Source organism: Papaver somniferum, chromosome 1, assembly GCF_003573695.1.
Source record: "Papaver somniferum cultivar HN1 chromosome 1, ASM357369v1, whole genome shotgun sequence".
In the NCBI taxonomy this organism is placed as follows: Eukaryota; Viridiplantae; Streptophyta; class Magnoliopsida; order Ranunculales; family Papaveraceae; genus Papaver; species Papaver somniferum.
Genome location: NC_039358.1, coordinates 100,930,390 through 100,949,674, shown reverse-complemented (window position 1 = coordinate 100,949,674; position 19,285 = coordinate 100,930,390).

Below are 19,285 nucleotides of genomic sequence, written 5' to 3'. Positions count from 1 at the left end.
GAGACGAACGAGTTTGAGGTGTTAACTCTACCGTTACTATCACTATTGTTAGTGGAAGTACAAAAGGTAAGAGTTAAGAGGTTCCATTTTTTCTTTATTTCCTTGATTCGTGTCTGGACAGCATACTGAAGTAGAATGTAATGTGGACTTTGCAATTGTTTTAGCAAAATGACCAATTCCTCAGCCGACGATACTTCAAGGGACGAATCGCATTCTGATGATGACATCTCCAGGGATGATGCACGCATGCACGATACCTCCATTGGTGAAGAAGAGGAGGATGCCACTGGCGTGAAGAACATTCCGAATATAGACGACGCATTCTTTGAGGAGGATCCAAAAGGAGCTGAAGCATATCTCAAGTCCCCAGTATATCGTCCTCTGATCAACCCTAGGACTGTGACTCAGAAGAAATTGGTGACCCCGAAGATGGTAATACGACTTTGTCTCGAACGAGGGCTTTTCCTTGCATCGACCATAGAGTTTAAGCTTTCTCGACGCCCTTTGGGAAAAAATTTTGGATGGCAAAGGCATATGTTGGGTTTCCCTCATGTCAGGGCTATGCTCAACCAGGCGCAAGTGACGAGAGCTATTCAAGCTTCTGGAGACTTGTCTATTAATCATGATGTGAAAAGTATCGTGGATTTGCTGGATCGTTGGTGTGTTCCCACTCATACCTTCATATGTAGATGGGGAGAATTTACTGTTACCTTAGAAGATGTGGCTGCTTTGATGCATCTCCCGATTACATTTAATTTCTCTAGAGGTCTTTCGGATGAGGAAAAAGTGTTTTTTGACACTCTGACAGCTGCGATGGAAGAAGTGAACAAGGCGTCTGGTAGTAAAGGTTGTTATGCCCATTGGTTGACACGTTGGTGGCCAAGAGATGAAGTTTCTGATAGTCCCATCACCGATATGTTACCTGTTGCCGCTTTCTTCTGCTTATGGTTATCCACAGACATATTCGAAGATAGTGGACATTTGTTGAAGCCTTTCGTAATCCCTTTTGCTATTAAGATGGCTCAAGGTGAGCAACTCCTAATAGGTAGCTTATTCCTGGGTTCCTTGTATTCTAACTTAGACTCCTTGGTGTTAGATTCCAGCGTGTCGAATGGCTTCATGAAGATTGAGTGTTATGTTAACACGATGTTTCTTCAAGATTTGATGTGGGAGCACTTCAAGAATTATGCGCCTATCCCACGTAACATCCTGCAAGGACCAAATACTGATGCCCGTCACATATTCGTTGAGAAAGATAATGCCCGAATCATGCGTTGGTCTACAAAGCAGCCTCGGTCTAAAGCACGCCTCATTGATGTGTTGGATGAAAAATCAGAGTTCGACTTTCGTCCGTGGGTGTCGGTTCCTGATTATGTTTCTCAACCAACGACTTTCAATACTGGAGAGAGCACGACTCTGAAATCTGGTGCTAACCCGAATGATGGTGAGAGATCCTTCATGTTGAGTTGTACTCCTGGTCACTTGTTATCCGTTATGTATGGAGAGTAGGCAGTAGAAGAATACAACATTGATAGTGCGGCTCGACAAATGGGTATGGATCAATGTGTTCCAACTACCCGTAGAAGGAAACCATCAGTTGATCAGCTTGCGTCTCGTTTAGATCACACTCACGTGGAAAGGAGTAGTTATTGGTTTCCTGGTTCTGATAGACTTGCATATGTTACCCCAGGTTATATAGAATTCTGGCATCAACAATTTGAGAGGTTGCATGAATTCGTGACAGTTAGTCAGCTTCCAGTGAAGATTCCTCCGTCTGCTGAGATGATCTCTGGTCGACTAAGACTGAAGTACCTTTTTGGTGATAAACGAAAATTATCTCCAGGATGTTCTCAAGTAAGATTCTCCACATGTCTTTTATGAAACCATGGTAACTGTATTCTGATCATGTTATTGAATTCTTTACAGGACGGTCGTAGCGTAAGACCTCGAATCCATGCAGATTTTTCAGATACTGGAGAAGTTGTTCACGGTGGAGAAGGAAGGAACAAAAGTTATAAGTTGTTACCTAATACCATGAAGTCCCCAGTTCGTTCTTTGGTGAGTTCCTAATATTTCTCACTGTGACTTTCATTGCAATTAACATTATTATCACGAAGCCAATGTTGTTAATTTTGTTGCAAAATTTTACTCCATCAAGTCTTGAAGGTCTTCAATTTTCCGCTACTGAACAAGTAATCGCTGATTTGAGTGACGAAGGAACTGTAAGTATTTCTTCACTTGTTCAAATGTGGTGCTTCATAGATGAAAATATTGATTGTAAGGACATGTACAGGAGGATGTCGTCATGGAGATGGAGAATTCTGGAACTCAATCATCCTCTGGGAATGGGAATGGAGGTAATTTCTAAGATTCGGAGCCGGATGGAAGTGATGTTCCTCTTGTCGTTGATGTGGACAATTCCAACCCCTTGGAAACTTTGGAGACTCCTCAAGTAAGTATATATCCTGTATATTCTTCATAGAAGTATAAAAGTGCTGACTTGTGAATGAATGAATGAATGAGAACCCATGTGAATATATGAAAACTTAGTCGAACTTCGTCGTCAGAAAATTCAGAACCCAGCTTTTTAGTAAAAACGCTGTAGAATCTTCGTCCGGAGTCGGATTTTGATGATCTGCATGTGCAAATTGAAGCCCAGAAAATTTCCAAGCTTTAGCAAATAATATTTTTAAGTATTGAGCACGTTCAGAGCTTGAAAAAGGCGAAATAGTAAACTTCCAGGAGACTTCCAGAACTTTTTCAGATTGCGCATCACTTGATATTTTGGCCACATATACTCGCTATTTCATCGGATTGTCATGAAAGTTTGACATGTAGATTGCTCCCATTTCGTCTCTTAGTACAGGGCAGAGTTCAGTTTCTTCAAACGGACTCATCGTAAAATGTGTTTTCATGACTTTCATGTTATTTGCTCGTGCCTTGAATGTAGTATGATGAACTTTGATGATATTTACTTGCGGGCATACTGTGTTTCATAATCTCCTTTGGATTCGTGGCTCTAACCTCATGTAATCATCGTATTAGGTGTTAAATACCGAAGTTGGGGATACTGGAGACAATGATGACAACTCTAACCCTTCCGAAGTTATTGATGAAGAGACAGCCATACCTGCACTTCGAGGCCATGAGAAGGTCGCTGTTGATGTTATGGAATACCAGATGGTTGTCGCCTCAGTGATAGAAGAAACTGAGATAGCAGCAGAGAATACCGAAGTAGGCATTATCTTGCATGTCGTGAGTGATATGCATACGAGACCCAGGAATACCGTGACTCCAGATATACCCTTTGATTGGGAGTTTAACTTGGAGAATTCAGAAAGACTTGGCCTCAACGTGAAATGGCTTCGTAAGCAAATAAACGTTATCAAGGATTCATGTGAAAAGAACATACCCTTTCCCAATGATGCTGTGAAGGAGAAGGAGGACAAGATTTCCAAGCTGACCGAGGAGTTGAACAAGGAGAGGGCGGCTTTGCAAATCTTGAAGGATGCTGATGAGCGATAGCCTTTTCTTGCTGATCTCTTGAACTTCTGAACTTCTGAGAGATGTGAGGTTTATACTTGGGTTTTGATATTTAGATGGTTTTGGATCGACTGATGGTTAAGGATTTTCTTGTAGATTTGATAGAGATTTTCTTTTACGAAATATGAACTGAATTTTGATAAATTGCTGAATTCAAATACTGATTGCAAGTATTGCAAATGTTTTGGAGGAATTGAAATACAAATGAAAGAAAATCCTAAATGTTAAATCCCAACGCCATGAGTGCTTCAAACTCCCAATACCTTAAATGTCCAATAATTTCAGATAAACGCCTTGAGCCAGTTTTCGTGAATTACTGGTAGGATTCTGCCGTCTGTGTTGGTCAATTTGTAGTATCCTCCGGCCACGGACTCAGCGACCATGAATGGTCCTTCCCAATTGGAGTTCCTTGTAGAATGAAGACCGCGCCGAACTGCTTTGAGAACCAGGTCCCCTTCATGAAACTTGTTAGGCTTGGTGGATCGTGCCTTGAATATCTTCCGCTGGTTCAGAATTCTCTGTTTGATGGAATTCCACAATTGTGGCCCATATGGACACTCGCACGGAAGAGAGTATCCAGCATAGTGTTGATCATGCTTAGCCAAGTCTTCAGCAAAAAACCTCTCGATGGAGTGACCGATTTGAAGAAGTTCTGAACCCAACCATTGAGTGTAATATTGTTGAGGTGAAGTTACCCACTCGTAGCTTTTGATGACTGCTAAATTTTTCATGGGGAGAAGTCCCTGGAACATAGTAGCGTATTCGAACATTGGTAATATTGGAGCAAGAGGAGGAATAAGACTTGCATGAGCTCGAAACCTTCTGACAAAGGTGTGCGGATTTTCTCCAAGTTCTTGCGTAATCCCCATCAGAGTTTTTACTTCTTCCAGATGCTCAAACAGTGGTGTGTCCTCCACTTCGTCTTCCGACTCGGAATCCTTGTCGATGACAGGATGTGTTGAAGGCATCGTTATCCTTCCGACATGAATCCAAGTTCTTCCAAGGACCATGTCGTACCCATGATCTTCCCGGATTATGAAAAACTTGGCCTCTGTGCAGATCAATCTTTCTGTAACCTTGAAAGTGATGAAGCCATATGCGTCTCTGGAGATTCCTTTGTGGTCCCTAATTGCTATGGGAGCATGGGTGGATTCCTGTCGAGTAATACCGGCAGCTCTGAGATTTTTCAAAGGGATGATGTTGACAGCGGTACCAACATCGACGAACGCCCTCTTGAACTCATTTCCTTTAATGTGCACTGTGGTGAGCAGTCCCCAGTCATACATTTCTTTGTCGGTGGCTGATGGTTCGGTGGTGGTTTCTTGGATCAGCAGACGTTTTCCAGACACGATGTGGTTCAGTGCAGCAAACATGTCTTTCCTTTGAGCTTTCGAAAGATACAACAACTCGCAGACATGTTCAATCAGAGATTGGACCGTTTCCTTGTCAGGAGGTTCAGAGATGGTAAAAGTTCTGACTGGGAAGGGTTTTTTGTGCACTCCCTCAGTCCCCAGGTTGAGCTCTCCTGATTCGACCTTTTCTTTGAATACGCGCTTCAAAATTTTGCACTCACTCGTGGGATGGATGACGTATCTATGGAAGCGACAATACCGAGGATTTTCCATGGCCTCTTCAGTTGGTTCCTTCTTGACATAAGGAAATTTGATTGCGCCATCTTGAATCCAGGCATCGAGTAGTTCATTAACTTCTTCCATTGAACAGGGAAAATCAGGTGCTTCTGGATCTTCCGTATGCTGAGGAGGGATTTTTGAATTCTCCTTCTTGTGTGTCTTTGAAGGGGTGGAGGAAGTCTGATTGTGTTGTGGTTCTGCTTTTCACTTACTCCCTTCCGCGACAGCATTGGTTGAAGGTTGCAGGTTGTACTTCTTGTTGATCAAACGCCTGCTTCCTCGAGTGTCTTTTAAATCTTCAGTCTTTGTAGATTTTGCTCTTTCCAAAAGAGCGGGTGCAGTTGTTGCCGACCTCTTCGCATATTGGTGAAGCTCTAAGAAAGTCTGGAATCGAAGGTTTTCCAGCAAGGCCCTGTAGACCGGGAGCATGCCATTGTTGCACAAGTCCACCAGTTGTTGCTCCGTGACGTTTGGGTCATGACAATCCAGGGCTTGGACTCTGAATCTTTTCACATAATCATTGGAATTTTCACTGACCCTCTGAAACCTCCTTCCAAGGTCGGAGAGGGTGACTTGTTCTGACACGAAGAAGTATTTCCTGTAGAATGCGTTAACCATTTCTCCTCAATTGTTGATAGTCCCTGGTGTAATGTTGTTATACCAGGTGTATGCTCTGCCTTTCAGAGATTTTGAGAATTCCTTGATACGAACGACATGATTATGTTCATGTTCTCACAGAGCTTCGAGAAAACGAGAGACATGTTCCCGAGCATTGCCAGTTCCATCATATAAGGTGAAGGTTGGAGAAACGTAACCTCTGGGGAGTGTAATCCTATGCATAGCGGCAGGATAAGGAGGTTGATGACGATGGTCATGCGATGTTTTGTCTTTTCCAGGGTTCTCCAAAAGGTGCTCCAGATCCTCGCGAGTGATGAAATTCGATGATCCCTTCGCTGATGAGTTGTCTGCAGCAGTTTTGTGTACTTCGTCGTCTTCTACTGTATGGATTGGAATTACTTCATGACCGTCGTCTGAGGATTTATCCTTCTCCTTTCCCTTCTCTTGAGTCTTCTCTGACATCTTATCAGTAAGAGTTTTGAGATAATTACACAGCTCCTTCTGTGTAGCAGCCATGTCAGTCTGGTTCTTTGCAAGAGTCTCCTGCGCTTTGATAAGATCAGCAATGGTAGGCGGTGGATCTTCTCTGACTTCTTCAGGGTGTCGTCCGGACAGTGGATGACCTTCAGCGTGTGGAGGAGTAGTGTCACCACCATCAGTGTTGGAGGTCGGAATTGTCTTTGGGATATTCTGATTGTTATTGTTGCTAGTGCTAGCACAGTTTGTGTTAGGATTCGTAACTGAACCTGACCTGAGATCAACCATCTTGTGAAAATATTAGATTTCAACCGAGAGATTAATCTCCCACTGTGGTCGCCAATCTGTAGATGGGGAAAAACGATTTTCTGGTTTTTAAGGGATTGAGGAGAAGACCGTATGGAGGAGACTCCTCGAACCGAGCGAAATGTTAAATACCTCACACAGATGCACCGCTGCAACGGGGGGTGCTTTAGATTCGAGAGATCAATTTGTAGTACTCCGGCCTAAATCAAGACAATGACCGTTCCGGAGTAAATTCGGTCACAAGAGAGGATGGGTTGATCTGTAGGAGGGAAGCTGAGAAATGTGTAGAATCAATGGTAATCAAAGATTGTGGGTGTGTGAATTCTGAATACGATAAGCTCTGAGTGATTGAAATTGCTCAATTGAGAGTAGTTGCTCAATTAATGAGTTGATGATCTCGTGTTGTGACACGATTGATGTCTCGTGGTATGTTAGTCAATTGATGACTTCGTGGTTTGATGGGACGATGAGTCCACGTAGTTGCTGAGTGTCGAACATGATGTTCTGAAACTCATGAATTGAACATGTCATGAGACAGAGGTATAGTTCTTATGATGAAGTGAGCAAGTATTGCTCATTCGGTGGATCGTTGAATATTGATTGTTGAACCAATATTCCTTGGTTTGAGCAAATATTTATCATCCGAGCAAGTGTTGCTCATGTGATGAATTGTTGAATATTTGATCGTTTGAGCATGTGTTGCTCGTCTGATGGATTATTGGTAGCATACCAAAAATATTAATTAGAATATTGGTCGTTGAACCGAGCATAATTAATAAAATTAATGGCCATGAGGTCGTCGTAAAATTATTAAGGCTGGAATCTGGAGTGATGATCCTTGGATTCAAAAACCCTAATTTGATCAATTGATGATCAATTCATGGTTCGTCAGAAGTTTAACCATGGGACGAAGGAGGGAGCGACTACATGGGACCTTGGATCAACCATGTAGTGTTCATATGCTCACGTGATCAAATACGAAGAACTCCTGAAGAGTTGACGATTTGTTGGTGGAAGAATGATTAAATGCTGGCTTAATCATTTATTTAAAAATGCTCGTTTGAGCTTTAGGTGAGAAAACCTAATTAATTATGACGAGGCGAGGGACCGACCATGGAGTCATGAAACCGGCCATGGGTTGTCCCGTGACCGCCTGACGATCACTTCATGAAAATCCAAAGTGTTTGGGAGAGTTTTAGACCTAATACGAGCAATTGTGCAAATTAGGTCAAAACTGTGGAAATTGATGGGACCGACTTCCGTGAGCCAAAGAGACAATCTTGGTCGGTCAAGATAGCATGCTCGTGTCCCCAAGGCTTCCGCGTCTCAGTCCTGGGAATTTTGATATTTTCTGGCGTGCAATTGAGCATCCATTCGAGAAAATATGCCAAAATTAGGGTTTCGACGAAACTGAGGAAAACACCATGAGATGATGAAAAATAATTATAAAATAAGGAATGAGGAGGCGTGGGACCTCCGTGGTCAAGGCATGGTCGGCCGGTCGTGACCACGGTCCCGTGGTGCCTTTTCCTTAATTTTATAATATTTTGATGATTTTATGAAAAATTCATGAATTTTGAGAAATTTGATGAATTTAGGGAGTTTCCATGAATTGAAGGAGTTTTCATGAGTTCAAGGAAGCAAAAAATATTAAAATAATAAAAACAAGGGCGTGTGCGACCGTGGAAGGCATGGCCGGCCAGCTTGGGCCGGTCCCACGAGTTTCCCTAATTTTTGTGTATTTTTCATGTATTTTTGATGAATTGAGGGAATTTTTCCTAATTTGAGAGAAATACCATGAAATCAAGGAATTTGACGAATTCAAGGAAAACTAATAATAAAATAATAAAACAAAGGGGCGTGTGGAACCGTCTAGGGCATGGCCGGCCGGCCAAGGCCCGATCCCACAAGTTTTCATAATTTATTTTATTTTATTATTATTTGATGATTTGTGCAAAAATACCATGAAATCAAGGAGTTTTTTCATGAAATTAGAGAAATAATAATAATAATAATAAAATAATAAGGAATCGTGGGGTGTGGGGCCGGTTAGGACCAAGGCATGGCCGGTTGGCCAATGGTCACGCCCACGCTCCTTTCCTTAAATTTATATTATTTTTTATGGATTTATGGAAGTACCATGAAACCGAGGAGTTTCCTCGAGATGAAGGAGATTTGATAAAAAAAAGAATTTTCATCAAATCATGGAAAATAATAAAAATGCATTAAAAATATAAAACTGGCGTGGGATTGACCACGACACGGTCGGTCGGTCGTGTGTCCGTGCTCCCAGCATCCTGGTCAATATTTTTAATTATTTATTTTCTTCTCTATTTTGCATAGGTTAATCGTTTCGTTGTATTTTTGAAATACTCGTTCATACGGTGACTGTTAGTGTATCATCGTTGAATACACCTTCACCATTTGAATCGGGGCTTACTTAGAGGTAGCTCAGACGCCCAGTTGTTGATTATTTATTACTAATTGTGGAATTCAGTGGAGAATAATTCACAAAACTGAGTAATAAGATGTTTATTATCAATTCATAGGATCAGCTGAGGATTCGACTACGAGTTCATAATAATAAAGTGAGCATTACCATTCCATGGGATCGTAGATTCGACCATAAAATCAGAGTAATTAAGATTTATCTATTACCATTTTTGAGACCAGTTGTGGAATAGATCATGAAATCATAGTAATGAGATAATATAGTTATTGCTATTCTATGAGATCAAGTCGTGGATTCGATCATAGAATCAGAACAATCATTATTGCCATTCCATGGGACCAGTCGTGGATTCGGCCATGGTATAGGAGCAATTGTAATTAGGAATAATTAACTTTGTGGCTCTATACTAGCAGAGCAAGCTGTCTAGGAGCATTAATTATCCCGATATGAGCTTGCCGGTAAGTCATATCCTTTATATAATCAGGGTAAACTTGTTGTTTGTTCCTGAAGACGTTATAGCTCTATACTAGCAGAGCAAGCTGTCTAGAAGCCGTCCATCTCGTGATGCTATATAGAAATAATCACTGAAAGTATTCAGTATTCATGAGATATGCCGTTGTCCAGTCGTGAGACTACATATCTACATGTACTCTGAGAGAAAGTACTCTCCGTTGAGAATTCGATGAGAGACCCATGTCTCGATACTCACGTCTGATTGCTGAATCAGAGCTTCGTATAATTATGAGTTTATGAATTTAGCCTTTGTCGAAAATCTACCATCTACAACCATCGTGAAACTTTAAAATTAGTAACGACTTATGACAATAACAAATTTTTGTGTAAATAATTACTCCTTGAAGAAAATAAACTTCACTATCCAGACAATATTTTCCATCAAATGGAGCAGTACCAAAGGGTTTTCTTGTGTGTGGGGTGGGGTGGGAGTGGGGTGGTCTTGATTTCAAAAACCTTAAGCATGTTGATCTTTCTTTGCTTGCAAAAAAGAACTTGGAATTTGTGTTAGAGCATTGCTCAGTCGAACTCGCAACCGTTGCTATCTCAAGCTTGTTTGTCAAGTTTAGGTGATCAAAACTATAAGTCTTGATTTCTAGTGTACTTATATCTATGTCTCAGATTAGGATAAAATGTGTAGTTGAGCTTTAGACTTCATGACGTTCATCGATTGAAGACGGAGATTTATTGAGGAGAGCTTGGAGGAACTTCATCAACAAAAGGTATGTGGAGACTAAAACTTATCTATTACTCAGAAGTCTAATATACTCTATCTCCTAATGAGACTAAGTCGTATAGCTAAATAGACTTTTATATTATACACATTTGATATTTCGAGTTGAGTTTAACTCGGTTATTTATTTCTCGAAATATGTGTTGGAAGCTTTTTGCTTTAATCTACGTTCATCATATTCTTGATGACTTTAGTTGGAAAAAATTTATTTGTTGGAAACTAAATAATAAGTCAAAAGATGATCATGTGAAAATCGCCATGAAACATCTTACATGATTTGTGTGACACAATCATTTGATGTCGACTCGGAAAGTTTCGTATTGATCATTCGATCACTTGAAAATTACTTATAAGCTCATAGTTTGTGTGAGACAACTATTGTCGTCTTCTAAGGATGTTTCAATGATAGAAATGGGAGTTTAGAACAAATTAACCTTTGTATGGATACAACACAGTATGCATACCCGTATGCCAACTGTTGTGGTATGATTCAGGTCCGCAAACCTTGTTTGCATATCAGTATGCGAACGGTTTTTGACTGTTAAAGTCCGGGAACCAAGTTTGCATACTAGTATACGAACGGTTCTACCTGAGTTAAGGTCCGGGAAAACTTTATGTGTTAGAGCATAGCTCGGTCGACCTCGCATGCGTTGCTATCTCAAGCATGTTTGTCAATGTTAGTGATCAAAACTATGAGTCTTGATTTCTAGTCTACATAGCTAAGTCTCGGACTAGGATAGAAAAGTGTAGTTGAGCTCAAGGACTTCATGGAGATTCATCATACAACGACGAATATCTACTCAAGGAACCGTGAAACTTCATCAACAAAAAGGTATGTGGAGACTTGAACTTATCTATCACTCGAAAGTCTATCTCTTCTATCTCCTACTTCTTATGAGACAAAAGTCGTATGCTATATAGACTGGATCATACACATTTGATATTTCGAGCCGAGTATATCTCACCTATCTATATCTCGAAATCATGTGTTGGTAAAGCGTTTCGGTTTGATCGGGTTTATCTTCACCTAATGACAAAAGTCATAATGTTTCAATCACTTTGAAAATCGCTTTGACGAGAAATAGTGTAACAACTATATAACGTCCTCTAAGAATGTTTCAATGGTTGAAATGAGAGTTTAGGTCTATATAACCAATGATGGATATAAGAATTGTGTGGAAACACATATGTGCATAAGTCATATTCCTTAATCCGAAGTTTGCGAACTTTGTTGATTGAGAGAAACCGGAGGAATTGTCTTTGCCAAGTCTGTGAACTCAGTCCGCGAACTGACGGAAGTTCTCTTGCCGAGAATTTCTGCTGGTATTTTCCAAAAACTCGTTTGCGTGTTTAGTCCGCAAACTCAGTCCACGAACCTAGTGTGCAAACTGGCGGAAGTCTCCTTGCCGAGATTTTCTGCTGAGTTTGGAAAACTCTGTCGGTTGTCTTAAGTCCGCGAACTTGTTTGCGTACTTGAGTAGGTTATGATCTAAAGATGTGCTCTGAACATGAAACTTAAATTACTAAGGAACGCAGTATGAAAACCGTGGCTATAAAGTTCATGAGCCGATTCAATCGAATCGAATCATCTTTGTTTCAATTGTGTCTTGTGTAGTTACATAAGATCTCATAGCAATTGAACAACTCTCTAACTAGTTCATTTGAGTCAATTGAACTAGTTATGGTGAATAAGAACAAGGTTAATATGAAATGCTCATATGGTTGACCTTTTGGGTTACTATGTTGAACCAACATACACGTACACGTTTGGGCACGGTTTTCACAAACCCAGTAAACATATATCTCAAGTGTGTGTGAAAAGATAAGTTTTCGATCTAACGGTTGAGAAATATTAGCTTGAATCTAAATCAGGTTTTCATATAACGGTGAATATTGATTGTTTTGTAACGAAGGCAAAACCCTGATTTGTAGACTATATATAGGAGACATCTAGCATTGGGAAAAACTAATCCCCACACGTCTGTGTGATACTAGTGCGCTCGCTAGAGTCGATTCTCCTCTAACCTTTGGTTTTCTTCTCTAAAACCAGGTTAACGACTTAAAGACTTCATTGGGATTGTGAAGCCAGACCGATACTACTTTTATCGTAGTTGTGTGATCTGATCTTTCATCTTCTATCGTATGAGTACAATTTTTGATTGGCTTGAGATCGTGAGAGTTCTTCGATAGGCAAGATAAAGAAGTCACAATCATCTTCGTCTCACTGTTTGTGATTCCTCGACGTCCTCTTTGTATTCAAGTAAGACTGTTGAGAGGTGATTGATTAATCTAGGCTGTTCTTCGGGAATATAACACCGGATTATCAATTGGTTCCTGTTCACCTTGATTTCATATATTAAGACGGAACAAAAACCTAGGGTTTTTCTGTGGGAGACAGATTTATCCTTTGATAGACTTTTCTGTGTGAGACAGATTTGTTTATTATCAAGTCTGCGATTTTGGGTTGCAGCAACTCTTGGTTGTGGGTGAGATCAGCTAAGGGAATCAAGTGTGCAGTATCCTACTGGGATCAGAGGCGTAGGAGTACAACTGTACCTTGAATTAGTGGAAGACTGATTGGGGTTCAACTATAGTCCAGTCCGAAGTTATCTTGGAGTTGGCTAGTGTCTGTAGCGGCTTAATACAGTGTGTATTCAATCTGGACTAGGTCCCGAGGTTTTTCTGCATTATATTGTTTATCTTTATAATTGAAATAATACAGGTTGTGCATTGATTAACACTTGGACATTGGTCTTTGGTACCGTCCAAGTTATTCCTTGTATTTGATAAAGACTCGCTATTGTTTTTAGCTTGAGTAAAAATCAAATCAAGAGAGAGATATTAACTCCTTGAGATACTTTTATCTAGATTGAGTCTGACTGTCTAGTTGATTCTCTAGCAAAGTATTTCGGAGTTAGTCCATACAGATTGCTAAGTGAAATATTGGGTGGTGTTGTTAGACCCCCGCTTTTTCAATTGGTATCAGAGCAGGCAAACACACTAAAGACCTCAAAAGTTTGTGTTTGTAGCGATCTGACTATATGGACCATAAAGTCTCAATTGACGCTTCACCAGGTGTAAAAAAAACCGCAAGAAAAGGTCTGACAAACTGATGTCTCTTCAAAAAGGGTTGGATGAACAAATCCGGATCAACCATGGTCTTGTTGCAGAAATTGCAGTTCTTAAGAATTTGATATCTGGAAATACTCCCTTTGAGAATTTGAAAAATCTCAGTTGTTCCTCTCTCAAGAAACGTCATAAGTCAGATAGTAATCAACGACAAGTTGTTGAGAAAACTGATATGACAAGGAACCAGTCAGACAATCTTCAAAGCATAGGCTCTTGTTGTGATCCATCCAATCATATACAGCAAGCATGTATGTCTTTTCAAAAGAGTCTTAACGTTGCAAGTAATCTTTGTAAGAAAGCTAAACAACTGTATGATTCTCTAAAAGTTCATACAACACTACCAGGAAACTCTAAATCGAGAAGTACTAGTAATATGGGTGCCTTTGCTTTAAGATCTACATCTCCCTTTCAATGGTTTCTTGATAGTGGATGTAGTCGACATATGACAGGAGACTTCACATGGTTTGTTTCGTCAGTTGACTATGAAGGAGGCCCTGTAACATTCGGATATGGAAGTTGTTGCTACATTAGCAAAAAGGGAACGATCAAGCTACCCGGTGTTCCAGAAATCCACGATGTGGTATACGTTAAAGGTATGACAACTAATCTTCTTTCCATTAGTCAAATTTGCGACAAGGACCATCGAGTTATCTTCAATGCAAATGGATGTGACATTGTTGACAAATCTGAGAAAGTGATTTTCCAAGGAACTCTTGGTAAAAACAACTGTTATCTTCTTGATACTCAGTTTAGCAACCACTGCAATTTTACTAAGTTGGAATCTACACATCTTTGGCATGAGCGTTTTGGTCACATCAATTATCGCCTTCTAATTAAGATCATTAACAAAGAACTTTTTAGAGGCATTCCCAAAACCAATGCAAAGATTAAAGGTGTATGTGGTGCCTGTCAAAAGGGTAAGCAAACAAAAGTTCACCACAAATTATCTCGAGATATTCTCACTAAAACTCCACTTGATTTAATTCATATGGATCTCTTCGGACCAATTCAACAACCCACAGTTGTCGGTAAGAAGTATGCTTTAGTTATGGTAGATGATTACACCATATTTACTTGGGTTGCATTCATATTCCATAAGAATGAAACCCTTGGTGAATTCAAGATTATTGTTAAAAGGATCCAGAACGAACAAGGTCGCAAACTAAAGAAAATTAGAAGCGATCGTGGCAGTGAATTCAAAGACACCAAGGTATTTGAGTTCTCTGACGAACTGGGGATCAATCAACAATACTCACCACCGATTACTCCTTAAGCTAATGGAGTTGCTGAAAGAAATAATAGGAACATCCAAGAAATGGCCAGGGTAATGCTCCACAACAAAAACTTACCTTTAAGATTTTGGGGAGAAGCTGTCTTTACAACATGTTACTTGATCAACCGTGTGTATTTGCGGTCTAAAACCCTTAACACTCCTTATGAGTTATGGTATGGAAGGAAACCCAACCTACACTATCTCAGGGTGTTTGGAAGTAAGTGCTATATTCTGAAGGATCGAGAACAGAGAGGGAAATTCGACACCAAAAGTGACGAAGGTATCTTTCTTGGATATGCATCTGATAGTCGTGGTTTTCGAGTTTTTAATCTCAGAACACAAGTCATGATGGAATCTGCTAATGTTATTGTTAGAGTATAGCTCGGTCAACATCGCATGCGTTGCTATCTCAAGCATGGTTGTCAATGTTAGTGATCAAAACTATAAGTCTTGATTTCTAGCCTACATAGCTAAGTCTCGGACTAGGGTAGAAAAGTGTAGTTGAGCTCAAGGACTTCATGGCGATTCATCATACAAAGACGAAGATTTATACAAGGAACCGTGGAACTTCATCAACAAAAAGGTATGTGGAGACTTGAACTTATCTATCAGTCAAAATTTTATCTCTTCTATCTCCTACTTCTTATGAGACAAAAGTCACATGCTATATAGACTAGATCATACACATTCGACATTTCGAGTTGAGCATTCATTGCTTATCTTTTATCTCAAAATCGTGTGTTGGTAAAGCGTTTCGCTTTGATCAAGTTTATTTTCACCTAGTGACGAAAGTCGTGAAAAGTTTCAATCACTTTGAGAATTACTCTGACGTGAATCGGTATGTGAATAACGGATACATAGCGTCCTCTGAGAATGTCTCAATGATTGAAATGAGAGTTTAGATTACATAACCATGTATTACTTGAACCGAAGTTTTCGAACTTTGTTGATCAAGAGAAATCAGGAGGATTGTAGAATTGGCTTGCCAAGTCCGCGAACTGTCGGAAGTTCTCGACCGAGAATTTCTGCTGGATATTCCAAAACTCGTTTGTGTGCTAAGTCCGCGAACTCAGTCCGTGAACCCAGTCCGCGAACTGGCGGAAGTTCTCTTTCCGAGAATTTCTGTTGAGTTTGGAAAACTCAACCGATTAACTTAAGTCCGCGAACTTGTTTGTGAACTTAAGAGGTTATGATCTAAAGATGTGCTATGAACATGAAATATTAAATTACTAAGGAATGCTTTATGCAAACCGTGGCTATAATGTTCGTGAGCCGATTCAATCTAATCGAATCATCTTTGTTTCAGTTGTGTCTTGTGTAGTTACATAAGATCTCATAGAAATTGAACAACTCTTTAACTAGTTCATTTGAGTCAATTGAACTAGTTATGGTGAAGAAGAACAAGGTTAATATGAAATGCTCATATGGTTAACCTTTTGGGTTACTATGTTGAACCAACATACACGTACACGTTTGGGCATGGTTTTCACGAACCCATTAAACGTCTACCCAAGTGTGTGTTACAAGTTAAGTTTTCGATCTAACGGTTGAGAAATATTAGCTTGAATCTAAATCAGGTTTTCATCTAACGGTGAATAAGGATTGCTTTGTAACTAAGGCAAAACCCTGATTTGAAGGCTATATAAAGGAGACATCTAGCATTGTGCAAACCTAATCCCCACACGTCTATGTGCTACTAGTGCGCCCCCTAGAGTCGATCTCCATTAACCTTTGATTTTATTCTCTAAAATCAGGTTAACGACTTAAAGACTTCATTGGGATTGTGAAGCCAGACCGATACTACTTTATCGTAGTTGTGTGATCTGATTTTGCATCTTCTATCGTACGAGTACAATCGATTGATTGGCTTGATATCGTGAGAGTTCTCCGATAGGCAAGATAAAGAAGTCACAAACATCTTCGTCTCACTGTTTGTGATTCCTCGACAATCCGCTTGTGTAGTCAGGAAGGATTGTAGAGAGGTGATTGATTAATCTAGGATGTTCTTTGGGAATATAAGACCGGATTATCATTTGGTTCCTGTTCACCTTGATTTTATATCAAAAGACGAAACCAAACCTAGGGTTTTTCTGTGGGAGACAGATTTATCCTTTGATAGACTTGTCTGTGTGAGACAGATTTGTTTATTATCAAGTCTGCGATTTTGGGTCGTAGCAACTCTTGGTTGTGGGTGAGATCAGCTAAGGGAATCAAGTGCGCAGTATCTTGCTGGGATCAGAGGCGTAGGAGTACAAATGTACCTTGAATCGGTTGTATTTTGATTGGGGTTCAACTATATTCCAGTCCGAAGTTAGTTTGCAGTAGGCTAGTGTCTGTAGCGGCTTAATACAGTGTGTATTCAATCTGGACTAGGTCCCGGGGTTTTTCTGCATTTGCGGTTTCCTCGTTAACAACATTTCTGGTGTTTGTGTTATTCTTTTTCGCATTATATTTTATATAATTGAAATAATACAGGTTGTGCGTTCGTGATCATCAATTGGAAATCCAACTTTTGATTGTTGATTGATATTGATTGATCCTTGGACATTGGTATTTGGTACCTTCCAAGTATTCCTTGTATTTGATAAAGACTCGCTATTGTTTTTAGCTTGAGTAAAAATCAAATCAAGAGAGATATATTAACTCCTTGCGATACTTTTATCTAGATTGAATCTGAATGTCTAGTTGATTCTCTAGCAAAGTATTTCGGAGTTAGTCCATACATATTTCTAAGCGAAATATTGGGTGGTGTTGTTAGACCCCCGCTTTTTCAATCGGTATCAGAGCAGGCAAACACATTAAAGCCCTTATAAGTCTGTGTTTGTAAGCGATCTGACTCTATGGACAGTGGTGCTATCTCAATAAATGCACCACCAGATCTAGGGATTTCAGAATTCTCTTCCATGAATGATTTAATTAAATTTGTAGAAGAAATTCTATCTAAACCTCCATCAGGTTTAAAATCCCTTGAAGTGTTTTCAGGGCTTGAAAAGAAGCTTGAGAGCTTATCTCTTGATGTTGAGTTATACCTCCGGAAAGAGAAAGAATCTCTTAATAGGCTAAATCAAGTTATGATGAATAATATTTATGTGGAGGTTGATATTGATTTACTAATCAGTGAGAGCAATGCTCCTCCTCTGCGTAATCCAATTAGTTGTAACAAACTAAACGAATTACAAGAGGAGTTTAAATCTCAGTCATCTGAGTGTATCACCTCAAAGTATGAATTGATTTGTTGCTCAATTCCTGATACTTCATATCAAGATAGTAGTATTACCTTCTTTTCTGAAGAAGTTAAGATGTCTCTGTTTATCAAAAGAGTTTCCCCTTGCAGTACTAAAAACTATCTGCAAAAACTGTTTTTTATAAGTTGGAAAACAAGAAATCAGAAACACAAATCCTTTTGGGTTCTCTTGAAGTTCTTTGATAGACTTATAAAAACAGTTCCTTGGGTGTTTCTCAACACTACAAGATGTAAGAGTTGCTGGAAAGAAACTCTCTCTTGGTGCCATGGTGAGCAAGACAATGTTCATCTCAACACAACTTGTTTTTGTTGAAAGTGCATCCTCACCAAGGAATGCCCTGTTATAATAAAGGAAGCACGAGAACTGGGGCACACAGATTGTGTTCAGTAAGGCTGTAGAGTCCGATTGAATTATTATAAAAAGGTATGTCTATAAACTTGAGCAATATTTGTGTTTTTACTTGGTTAAGTACTTATTATGATCCATGTACCTTGCTTATCGTTCATTTCTACCTAACTTGATCTGTGTTTAAGGTTCTTAAATGTTTAGGTTTGAAAATAATAGTTCGGGATGTTTGGACTACATGGTACACATACCAAGTATGCATAACAACATTCAAAATCAAAATCCAGGGGTTTAAGTTCGCAAACCCGTATGCATACTTGACGTCGATATTCGGTAAACTTTTTTTGGACGTAACTTCTTCGTCTGAACTCGGATTTACCTCATTTTTTTTGCATTCTCTTCCTTATTGAATTACCTTCAAAATGGAGATGATAATTGTTGAATTTGGATGAGTTAATATTGGTCTTTGTCCCGTCTTTTGTTTTTTAGTGTTTGCTCGGTTTCGTTGCACTTGTTCTATTCTCTTGGACTTGGGCACTGGGATTCTTGGAGAATCCTATTCTAAGATATTTTTTAGATGTTAAAAGATTAATGTTGGTGAATCACAAAGAAGGAAGTTCGAGAATGGGTAGTAGTTCACATTGCTATATATTCTTGAATGTTCATAATCATCTCATGTGAACTATGGTGCATAGTCGTCAATGACTTTGTATTTTCTTCTTTGTTAAGTAAATCTTTTTATACGCTTTTGGTAACCACTCTAGGTATAAATCCGTGCGAAAAAGATTGATTCTACCTTCTAAGGGCAAAGATTGTTATTGCAGTATTAATCTTTATGATTTTGTGATATTGCAATTGTTTATGGGATATGTATTGTTTGCATACGTGAACTTGAAGGTCCCATATGTTGTCAAAAGTAAAGTCGTTCATGAATTGGTTTTCGTATTGATGAAAGGACGAATGGAATTTTGACAATTACAAAAGTTATGCCTATGCAGTCATTTATTTGATGGAAAATAG